The sequence below is a fragment of the Microtus ochrogaster genome, unplaced genomic scaffold, assembly GCF_000317375.1.
Source record: "Microtus ochrogaster isolate Prairie Vole_2 unplaced genomic scaffold, MicOch1.0 UNK20, whole genome shotgun sequence".
In the NCBI taxonomy this organism is placed as follows: domain Eukaryota; kingdom Metazoa; phylum Chordata; class Mammalia; order Rodentia; family Cricetidae; genus Microtus; species Microtus ochrogaster.
This window is the reverse complement of record NW_004949118.1, coordinates 4,485,585-4,496,033: the sequence shown is the minus strand read 5'-3', so window position 1 is coordinate 4,496,033 and position 10,449 is coordinate 4,485,585. Positions and strand designations below refer to the sequence as shown.

Below are 10,449 nucleotides of genomic sequence, written 5' to 3'. Positions count from 1 at the left end.
AGGTGTGGTGCGTAGGTGTGTGCAGGTGTGGTATGCAGGTGTGTGTAGGTATGGTGTGCAGGTATGGTTTGCAGGTGTCGTGTGCAGGTGTGGTGTATAGGTGTGGTGTGCAGGTGTGGTGTATAGGTGTGGTGTACAGGTGTGGTATGTAGGTCTGGAGGGAGAAATAAGATTGGGTTGCTTTTTCATGTTAGGAAAACAAGCTTGGGGTCATTGTTGAAGAATATGATTCCTCGCGATAGAAACAGAGCTACATAGGAGTAGATTTCTCAGCCTTGGGGTATGTTCTTCATCAATTCCTTGTCTGGAGAATGAGTTCATGTTTTATAACCATCTAATCTGGAACTAGAGTATTGTGTCTTTATTAATTGTGCCCCTACTTACTGTATAGAGATTTTAACAGTGCTTACACCTGCACAGTGTCCAGACAGAGGTGGTTCCTCTCGGCTTTCTTGGTGTGTTGTCGGCTTTAAGAAAGATAGGCCTCTACTTTACCGACTCTTGGGATGTGGCTGAGTACCGGTCTGCACAACACACTGCAGTTTCATAGACTAGCATCCAAGTCCCAGGCTCCTGCATGAGCACTGTGAAGCTTTTTATGATTCAAGCTGTGTGCACCACACACTGGGTGGGAAATGATAGCGGTAAGGAGATAAGCCGACATTACAAACCTTGGTGCCAAATTTTGGAGGAGATAATGCATGTGATTGATGATTTCGTATTTTTTCTTTTTTTTTTTAATTAAGAAAATTTTTTTCATAAAATGTATTCTGATCATACTCCCCCCCCAAGCTTCCCTCAGATCATCCCTACACCCTCTCCCACCCAACTCTGTGCCCTTCCTTTCTCTCTTTCTTAAAAAAAAAAATGTACACATAAAAATGGAAAACAAAATATATGAGCAAAAGAACAATAAAATAAAAATCATCCAAACAAAGCAACATGAGACAAAAATACCATTGAGTCTGTGTTGAGCAACTCTCACTAGGCATGGGCCCTACCCTTAAATGTGTGAGACTCCACTGGAAAAAACGAATTTGTCCTCCGTAAGCAGTGTCAGTTACAGAAAACTTGGTTAGGAGTGGGAGCACATGTCCACATCCCCCTTGCGGCCCTGGGCCCACATCTGGCTTGAACCTGTGCGAGCCCCTTGTGTGCTGCCAGTGTTTGTAGATTCGTATGTGTCTGGAAGACATGGTTTCCTTGCGGGCGTTCATCCCCTCTGGACTTAAAATCTTCTCAGCTTCCCCGTGAAGACATCCTGGTTAGGACCGAATGCTCCAAAGTTCCTCACTCTCTGCATATGGTCTAGTTGTGGGGCTCAGTGGTGGTTCCCTTTTCCTGGAGGAGGAAGCTTCTCTGATGATGGCCGAGCAAGGCACTGGTCTATGAGGACAGCAGAATGTCATTAGGAGTCATCTCGCTGTCACGTTCCCATGGCAACGCTTAAGTGTTTGTTTTTCCTCTAGGCCCATGGTCTGTGCAGTCTCTGGTTCTGGCCTACTCTCCCAAGGCCAGATGTGGGTTTCATTTCATGGAGTAGGCCTTAACGCCAGAGAGACGGTAGTTACTCCCACAACCTTGGGACTAGTCTTAGAGGATTGCGATCACCATTTATCTCCTGGAGCCTATGCAAATCAAGCAACGTTCCGGACCTCACTCCGGGCCACTCATGGTTCTTCTCTTCGGGGCCCCAGTGCTGCCTTTCCTTGGGCTGAGCTCTCTGCCCAGCTTGATTATCAAAGATCCACCACACACGATACCAACAGCCGCTGAACCACAGCCGCTCTTAAGCACAGGCCCATGGTCCAAAGCAAGTAGACATGCGTGCCCAGCCGAGCAGTCACCACCTGGTACAGTGCCAGTGAGCCAAGACAAGACTGCAGAGCCACAGGAACCAATCCCAACCCTGTCCCTGGCATTCTATTTCATTCCAGAACACTTTCTGACGAAGCTGTGCCTTATCGGCAGCTCTGAGATTCGCAGATTTTCCCTCAGCATTTCAATGTATAATTCAGTGAAATTGACAGCCTTTGCATATTGCTTTGTGCACTTTTAAAGGGTAGCTTAGGAATTAATAGGATTAAGAGTAAGACTTCCAAAAGCATTAATATCTTATGAAAGACAAAATTAGGTTATTGAGAAAATATAAGCCTAATGAATAGAAATGATGTCTTAGTTCTAGCCAATTCTCTGCATGCGGATATTGCTCAAATGTTTATTAAAGATGTTAATGTCAAAGAGATTAGTTATCGGCTCAAATAACAATTCGTAAAATAGCTGAGCCCAATTTTTCATGGACTATTTAAAAATACCTACCTTGTGACGTCTATAACAAACTACGGGCAATGCCTATCTGAATGTATGCAAAATTATTTTTCGCCCCCATCTCCTGAAGACATTTGAAATGCAGGTGCAAAGTAGAGTATCTTGCACTCATTTTAAGCATCCTCTGATTGACAGCTCATTACGATTTTTTTAATACCTTAAAAAAGTGCTGTTTGTTGATGCGGTTCAATAAACAACAAAAACCTTCCTCTCTCATTTGAGCCATTCAGAAAACCATCAAGAAAGATGGTTTTAAAGCAGACACGCTGAATCTCAAAATAAATAATAAATTTTAAAAAAAGAATGGAGAAAAGGAAATGTGAACATACTGCATATATGAAAAGGAAGCAGAGGCAAAGGGGGAGGAGCTACTGAGGGAATACAAAATGGGAAATTCTGTTAGGAATAACCCCATCATCCAGTACCGCACCCCCTCCCGCCCCATCTGTCATTACAGATCATGCCAGCATTGGTCTGGAGGAATGGTAGATGAACCTGTATGATTTTATGGGGGGAGATGTTTGCTAAGTAGCATCTCTCATGAGCCCTGAAGTCCTGGCCATGCCTCACTTGTCTCTATCACTCAATTACGTCAGTTTTGCGGCCAAGTCTGTGCGTGAGTCAAACCATTAAGAACTAATGAGAAGACTTCCTCCACAAATATTCTTGCTCTGCTTTCCCTAACCCCAGGCAGTCTTCATCCATCCTAGGGTGGATGAGGACAATCTTCAAATGGGCTGCTTTTTAAATACAATTGGTGTGCTATGTCAACTTGACACCTGCTAGAGTCATCACAGAGAAAGGAACCTCGGTTAGGAAAATGCCTCTATAAGATTAGGCTGTGAGCAAACCTGTAGGGCATTTTCTTAAATAGTGACTGATGAAGGACGCCCAGGCATTGTGGGTGGTTCCATCCCTGGGCTGGTGGTCCTGGCTTCTACATGAAAGCAAGCTGAGCAAGCCATGAGGAGTAGCTTCAGGGCGCCTGCGTCAGCTCCTGCCTCCAGGATTCTGCCTGTTTGAGTTCCTGTCCTGACTTCCTTCTGTGATGAACAGTGATGTGGAAGCATAAGCCAAGGAAACCCTTTTCTCCCCAAAGTGCTTTAGGTCACGGGTGTTTGTCACAGCCATAGAGGTCACAGTGTTTGTCACAGCCATAAAGAACCTGACTAAGGGCAGCCACATTAGAGCTGCAACTGGATTTAGCCTGCTCACTCATGCCTTGAACTGTGTGTGTTTCCTAAGAATTTTGAGAAGTTGTCTACCCTCTACAGTCCTCGGTTTCTTCACCCCTAAAATGAACTCACTGCAGCAGCCTTGTGAGGTTGTGTGAAGATTTAGTCACATAATATATCATAAGCACTAAAATCTTATCTAGCGTAAACATTTGTTCGAAGTATTAGTGAGGTTAAGAAAAAAAACACTTTAATAACAAAATCCAAGAGAAATTTACGTTGCGTTCTTTATACAGAAATTGTATAATAAATTATAGTAAGGTTTCAGTTCATTTCTGTCATTTTTTAACATTTTTGTAGGCATATTTTCATTTACATAGTGGTGCAAGATATTTTTATTCAAAAAAATAGGTGTGCATTGACCATACTTAACCATGCCGTTTTCTTTATCTCTCCTCTCCCTCTCACTAGCTCCATTTTTCATTTTCATGCATCTATGAAAGTAGAAACATGAACATCTGGAAAAATATAATATATATATTATACACATATATATTATATATACATATATGTGCACATGCATATATTATACATACGTGTATATTATATTGTACACATGTGTATATTTAATGTATATATAAATATATACATGTGTGTGTTATGCATATCTATGATATATATCATACATATTTTATCTAGCCATGTCTTGGTAACAGCTAAGCTGATTTTTAAGCCAGCTGTCATGAACGGTGCAGCAATAAAGATGGCCGTGCAGGATCTCTGTAGTGTGCTGGCTTTGAGTTCCTCTGGTGTATTCTCGGGAGTGAGGTGATATAGCTGGATTATACAGTGATTCCACTTTTAGTTTTTTCAGATACCTCCAAACAGATTTCCCCAGTGGCCAGACGGGTTGACATCCCACTGTATAGGAGCTTCCTTTCCCAGCATCCTCCCCTGTTTGTTCTCATCTGTGTCTTAGTGACAGCCATTTTGCTGTGGTGATGTGAAACCTCTGTATAGTTTTTTTCCTCTTGTTTTCCTTTTGACATTATTGTACAATTACATCCTTTTCTCTTTCCCTTTCCTCCCATCAACCCTTCTCACATCCCCCTCCTTTTTCTCTTTCACAATCACGGCCTCTGTTTTCATCGTTGTTGCATGCATCTATGTGTATTATACGTGCAGATCTAGTCCTAAATATAACTTGCCCCGTTTGTATAATGCTATCATGTGTGTGTTTCCAGGGCTGGCCATTTGGAATTGAATCACCCACTGGTGTGTTCTTCCCTGGGAAGACAGTTCCCCCATTCTTGGCATTCCTTCGTCACCTGTAGATCGTTGTGTGGGGTTGAAGCCTTGTGGGTTCCCCCGTCTACTTTAGCACATCTATTGGAGCCATCCTTGTCCAGCTAATGTTGGAGCAGTCCTGTTCATGAGACCATGGTGTAGTTGCTGACATTACTCCATTGCAAACCCCCCGATTCTTTGTTTTGAACTCTTTCCCCTTACTTTTCTGCAGTGTTCCCTGAGCCTCGGGTGTGGGAGTTCATAGTGTAGATGCACTCACTGAGAATGGACTCCCCAAGTCGGCATGTCAGCTGGTTATGGAGACCTCACTATAATGTATTCGTCTCTGTCACTGCTTGCCTTTAAACATCAGAGAACCAAGTAAATCAGTACTTGGCACACTGAGACAGAATGAGGTACTTTGCAGAAAAGTGGCATTATATTTCACCAAATCCATAAATGACTTCCTCACCCCATACCCATATTCTCAAAAATTCCTACTAAAATGTAACTTGAAAATAAAAAGTTGTGGGATTGATTCTATGGATTAAGACTGTAAAATAAAAAAAAAGCATATTTTAAAATGCATGCTAATACCTCTTATTGCTAAAATAATGTTTCTATATCTAAGAAAAATTCTAAGTAATGATATTGATTATAGACTGTAGAACTCTCTTCTAAGAAAGAGGGAGGGTGTGAGGGAAGGAGAAAGTGGGAAGAGGGTCACGTTACTGTCTTCGGCAAAGTAATATTGGGGGGGGGGGTTGCCAGGGTCCACAGTGGAATGCTGCATTGCTCTACCCTCTGAAGGTTTAGTGTGGACCTGGGTTAAAACTGCTATGCATCTAATAGAAAACTGCATGACCCAGACAAATGTTCAGAGTCCTATGAAGGATGTGGGGACACCTGAGCCAACTTGGGACAAAAGTAACCTCTTTCTAAAGCCTGAGTGGGGATTTCCACGAGAAGTTGAAAGGGAGACAGTCCATGTAGACACAACGCAAGAGAACTGGGGTATTCTGGAATCACGACTCCAGTCCCCATGCCTGAGTCCTGGAGATGTCAAATGACAAGAGTCCCGGGGTTTATGATCACAAGGGTTTGAGGGGTCATCATACGTGAGAGGTTTGGATTCCATGTTGTTTTGGAGGCTGTTGGAAGCAAACAGCACTTCAGAAAGCAGGACTGTCCCTCCCGTGTAGAGATGGACACCTATTTCACATAAGCAACTTGGGTTTTAAGTTTCTTCTCTGAGGCACACAGAAAGAACTAAAACTCCTGGAAGCAAATGAGAGGAAGGCAAATGTATTTGCTGAGGGAGAATTCCACATGTTCTGGAACGTGTGGCCTCCAAACCCACTGGAGCATAGAAGGCCTCCCATACCTAAGCATCTCCAGGGACAAAAGATACAGAATCCTCAGTTGTTGCCCTGACTTCATGTGTTTGGGCTGTCGGTCTTTCTTCTTTTCTCCAATCCACAAGGAAAACTCTGTCATGTGCTTTGTCCAAGACTCTTGGAACAGTGGGTTTGACCCTATTCCTCTGTTCTAGACAGTTCTCTTTACTTTCCAAGTCAACAATGTCTGAAAATTCCTAAACCCAGGAAGGCTTCACGAGCAATCAAGTAGCCAACAGAACTATGTCCAAACAAGAGGGAAACGTGCTGTGGGGAGGTGGGCAGGACACAGACGCATTCTCCATGCAGGGTGTGTATTTGATTTTGTTCTAACAAGATGGCATACGGCACATCTCACCAGGGAGACATAGTAAGTTGGCTCAAAAGAAAGCCAGACATGAGTCCCAATGAAAGAGGAAGCTGGCTCAATTGAACAGACGATGGTAGACTGTCAGCAGCAAATGGCTCAGACCTCAGAAGAAAGGCCTCTGGAAAGGGCAGGTTTGCTTATGTTGCCAGCAGAAATGGCCAGGTTCTTTCTTCAGAAAGCAAAGGCCAGTCTGTGCATACCCTCAGAGGGGAGTCTGTAGGGTTCCCAAAAATGGAGAAAGGGCATGGCTACACTCTGGGGGTGTGTTGTGGAGCTCACCTATCCAACCTAAAGACCTCAACTTGCAAGGGAAGTTCGTCATGACTTGCAGCCCCGCCTTGACCACATGGCCCCTGTGCTAGACGTGGGTGCACTTGGCCACTCACACTCCTTCCTGACGCGACACTGAGAGTCATAAGGTGTTCAGTACTGTGTTAGGGTGAAGCAAGCTTGGCCCTGTGCACTCGGGGGGGTGACCTGCTCTCCCTCTGTACTGCCAAGGGCTTTGTTCACTGAGTTACATAACTAGCGCAGAGTTCCTCTGAGGAGCCAAGCAGCGTACTATATGCGATGATATGTACAATTTAGATAAAGAAATAGCCCTTCCAGGACATCCTGAGATGCACAGCTAATAGCTCATGTCTCTCTGAGGCAAGGAAGCTCATTTTTCTGTTGCTAGAGCTCAGACTTATGGGAAACATAAGTAATTCTTTGTACCTTATTCAAAATAATGTGTTGGTACATCTCACAGAATTTAGGAAAACACTGTCCCATAGCTCTTATTTTCCTCAGAACTCTCTCTCCAGGGCACGAACCCTGGTTGCTAATTTTCTGACTGAACAAGAGGTTGTTCCTTTAGTCAGTCTAAGGTGGGGGAGCTGAAAACGGAATATCAAAATCCCCAGGCTTAAGGACAGCCGCTGAGTGTTTTCTAGGGAACTTGGATTTTCTTCAAATATGCCAGCTGCTCCATTTTAAATATTTGAGTTGCCTCTCTTTCTCCCTTTCTCTCTTCCCTATTTTCTAAGTAAAATCTTGTATTTGTTAAAAAAAAAAAAACAAAAAAAAAAAACAAGCACAATATTTTGCATGATGACTTAGCAGCCTAAAAAAAAAAGAATTATCATTAAAATATCTCACTCCCCTCTAACATACGCCTGGTTTTTCTTTCCTGGTCTCCCTGCTTGCTTTGGAAGGCCAGGAGATCAGCCTGTGCCCTCTGCAGAGATAAAGCCTGAATTCTGGCCTTCACATGCTGCAGGCTGGGGGGCATGGGCCCTGGGTCCTTAGAAGGCCCAGCATCAGACACCTGGTCTCGGCCCCCTGGGGCTGACTGACTAGGTAAAGTGCACCACACACCGACACAGCGCCTTTGTTGGGTTCTTGCAGAGCCTGGAGCAGGTAGAAGGCAAAGCAGGATGTGTGACTCAGCTGCCGGAACCCCTTCACCATCCCCAGTGGCAGCGCACCCCCCTCCCCTCCAGCCCACGCACTTCTCCGATCTGCCTTTCAGTCCCCATTTCGCGGGCTCCAGTACCAGCTGAGTCCATTAATTGCCGCAATCCGAGCAGGTTGTTTCCTGTCCCACAGGATGCTATACACACAAAACAAAACCACTGAAAGCTCGGCATGGGGAGTGGGGGCGGGGGTCGCTGGCAGGCCCAGTCGGTACTTTAGGAACGGCCACAGCTGCGCCTCCAGTGGCAGAAGCAGCCAAGTGATTTTTGACGTGTTCTTTTCTTTAATGGCTGTGCCGATGGTAAGCCAGGCCCGTAAGGAAATGATAAACATTTCTCTCTGAAATTTTGAGATTGCCTCCAGCTCTTTGGGAAAGTTCTCTGTATGTGTGTTTGCAGATACTTTCTTATTGGATAGGAAAAGAAATCTGTTTTCTGCTTCCTGCTTGTGGTTCAGTTTGTGAGCTCTCAGCTGTTGGCATTTGCCATGCCTGTCTGCTGCCACGCGTCCCTGCTGTGATGGTAATGGACTCTCTATCTTTCTGGAACAGAAGCCCAAATAAATATTTTCTGCTATTAAAAAAAAAAAACTACTTTTTTTCCATGTTATGTATCTGTGTTGAGTTGTGTACGTATGCGTGTATGCAAGTGTGTGTGTGTGTGTGTGTGTGTGTGCGTGCGTGCAGGCGCGTGCGCGTACACACACAAGCATGCACACGTATGGGAGACCAGAGTAGGGCATTTGACATCCTGCTCTATCACACTTCACGTTACTCCTTTGGGACAGGGTCTCACTGGAAACCTGGAATGAGGCTGGCAGCCAGCCACTCTCGGTGATCCTCCTGTCTCCACCCCCTCCCCCGCTGCCACATGGCTGGTTACAGGTGTGTGCACAGCCACACTCTGCTTGATATGTGGGTCCTCAGGATTTGAACCCAGGTCCTCACGCTTGCTCAGCAAGTCCCCTTACCTACTGAGCCCTCTCCCCAGCCCCATGATTTTCAGAAAGGCAATGGAGGGAACCGGTTTCATTGTGTGTGCTTGGTTTCATTTTTATCAAGGAACTGTGTGCAAGTGTGTGTTTAATTTTTTGCCTGTTGCTCACCTTGCTTTCAGAGTCTCTGGTTTCTGCTGATTTTAACTTCAGTTCCTTGGGCCCTGGCCTCTACTGACGTCATGCAGGAGCTCCAACTTGAGGGGGTTAGGTTAGATGTTGTTATTTCCCGGGGCTTTGTCCTTGCTCTGATGATAGTTGGTAGAAGAAATTTCTGATTTCTCTGAAGCCCGTCTAGGCAACTGTCTGGTTTCCATCTGGACGCTGCTTCTTGCAATTTTCTTTCCCTTACCCGGGAGAAGTTAAGCCATTTTCCCACTTGTTAGCATGCTTTTAGTGTCAGATGCCATTAGCCACAAGTGTTTTCACAAGGCCACGGCCCCAGAGGGGCTGTCAGTGTGCCTGTGTCCCGGCCTCTGTTAGACCGCAGGGCTTTCTTGCATCCTGCGTGTCTTTGATTAACCTGATGGTGTCACAACCCACTCACAAGGTCACGGCTGCCTGGCCCTACTTTCCCTCCACATCAGCAGGTCAAAGTCCTAATAGCTTTTCTCCTCACCATTTTTCTGTCTATCATCTCCTTCTGATCCCACGGCCTATCCCTCATCACTTAAGTGGGTCACAGGGTCCCCCCTTTTAGTACTCTACGTTTGTTCTCTCCTGCCCTGGGGCCAGTTTTTCACTGTGAGACATTTATGGCCTTCCACTTGACTAATGTTCGAAAACCTATTGACTCTCAGAAACCTGGAAGCAGTGTAGCATCCTTGGCCGCTCCAGATGTGCATTCCGCTTCGGCTTTAGCTTTGGTTTCAACCTCAGCCGCTTCCCACCAGTTTCCTTTACCCAGCTCTGCTGTGCCCTCTCACCCCGGCACGCCTGTGACTCTGGGCTGCGTCCCATGTGGACTGCAGAGAGTGACTTCCAGGTTCTTTGCTCCACAGATCTCTTCAGAGCTCAGTGAGCCCCATCCCCGCTCTTCCTGGTCTCCCCATAAGAAAAAAAAAAAACCAGTTTCTCCACAACCCCAAGCTCTGTATTTTAACAATAGTAAACAGTTTAATAATTGGTAGCAATATACTAAGTGGTACTTGATTTACTCTATAATATCTATGACAAGTATGAAATACTTCTACCTGATTCATTGAATTCTATGTATTTAAGCACATTTGCAGTTCAGGGATGTAGTCTCAGATAGTACTGAACTGAAGTTCCTAAGAAGACTGGCAGTAGGAACCTTATGAGGCTCACTGGGTATTGAGAAAGGACAGGAGCTACGTGAAGAATAGAAAATACAGAAAGTCCCGGGTGGTGGTGGCACACGCCTTTAGTCCCAGCGCTCAGGAGGTAGAGGCAGGAGAATCTCTGTGAGTTCGAGGCCAGC

General features: G+C 45.2%; 1 protein-coding gene across 9 annotated transcripts in view; it reads left to right on the top strand.

Annotated features, from left to right (window-relative positions):
• The window catches only part of Ptprm (protein tyrosine phosphatase, receptor type M), a 699,101-nt gene that overhangs the window by 560,605 nt on the left and 128,047 nt on the right, over positions 1-10,449 (top strand). The gene's annotated exons all lie outside the window — the stretch shown is intronic.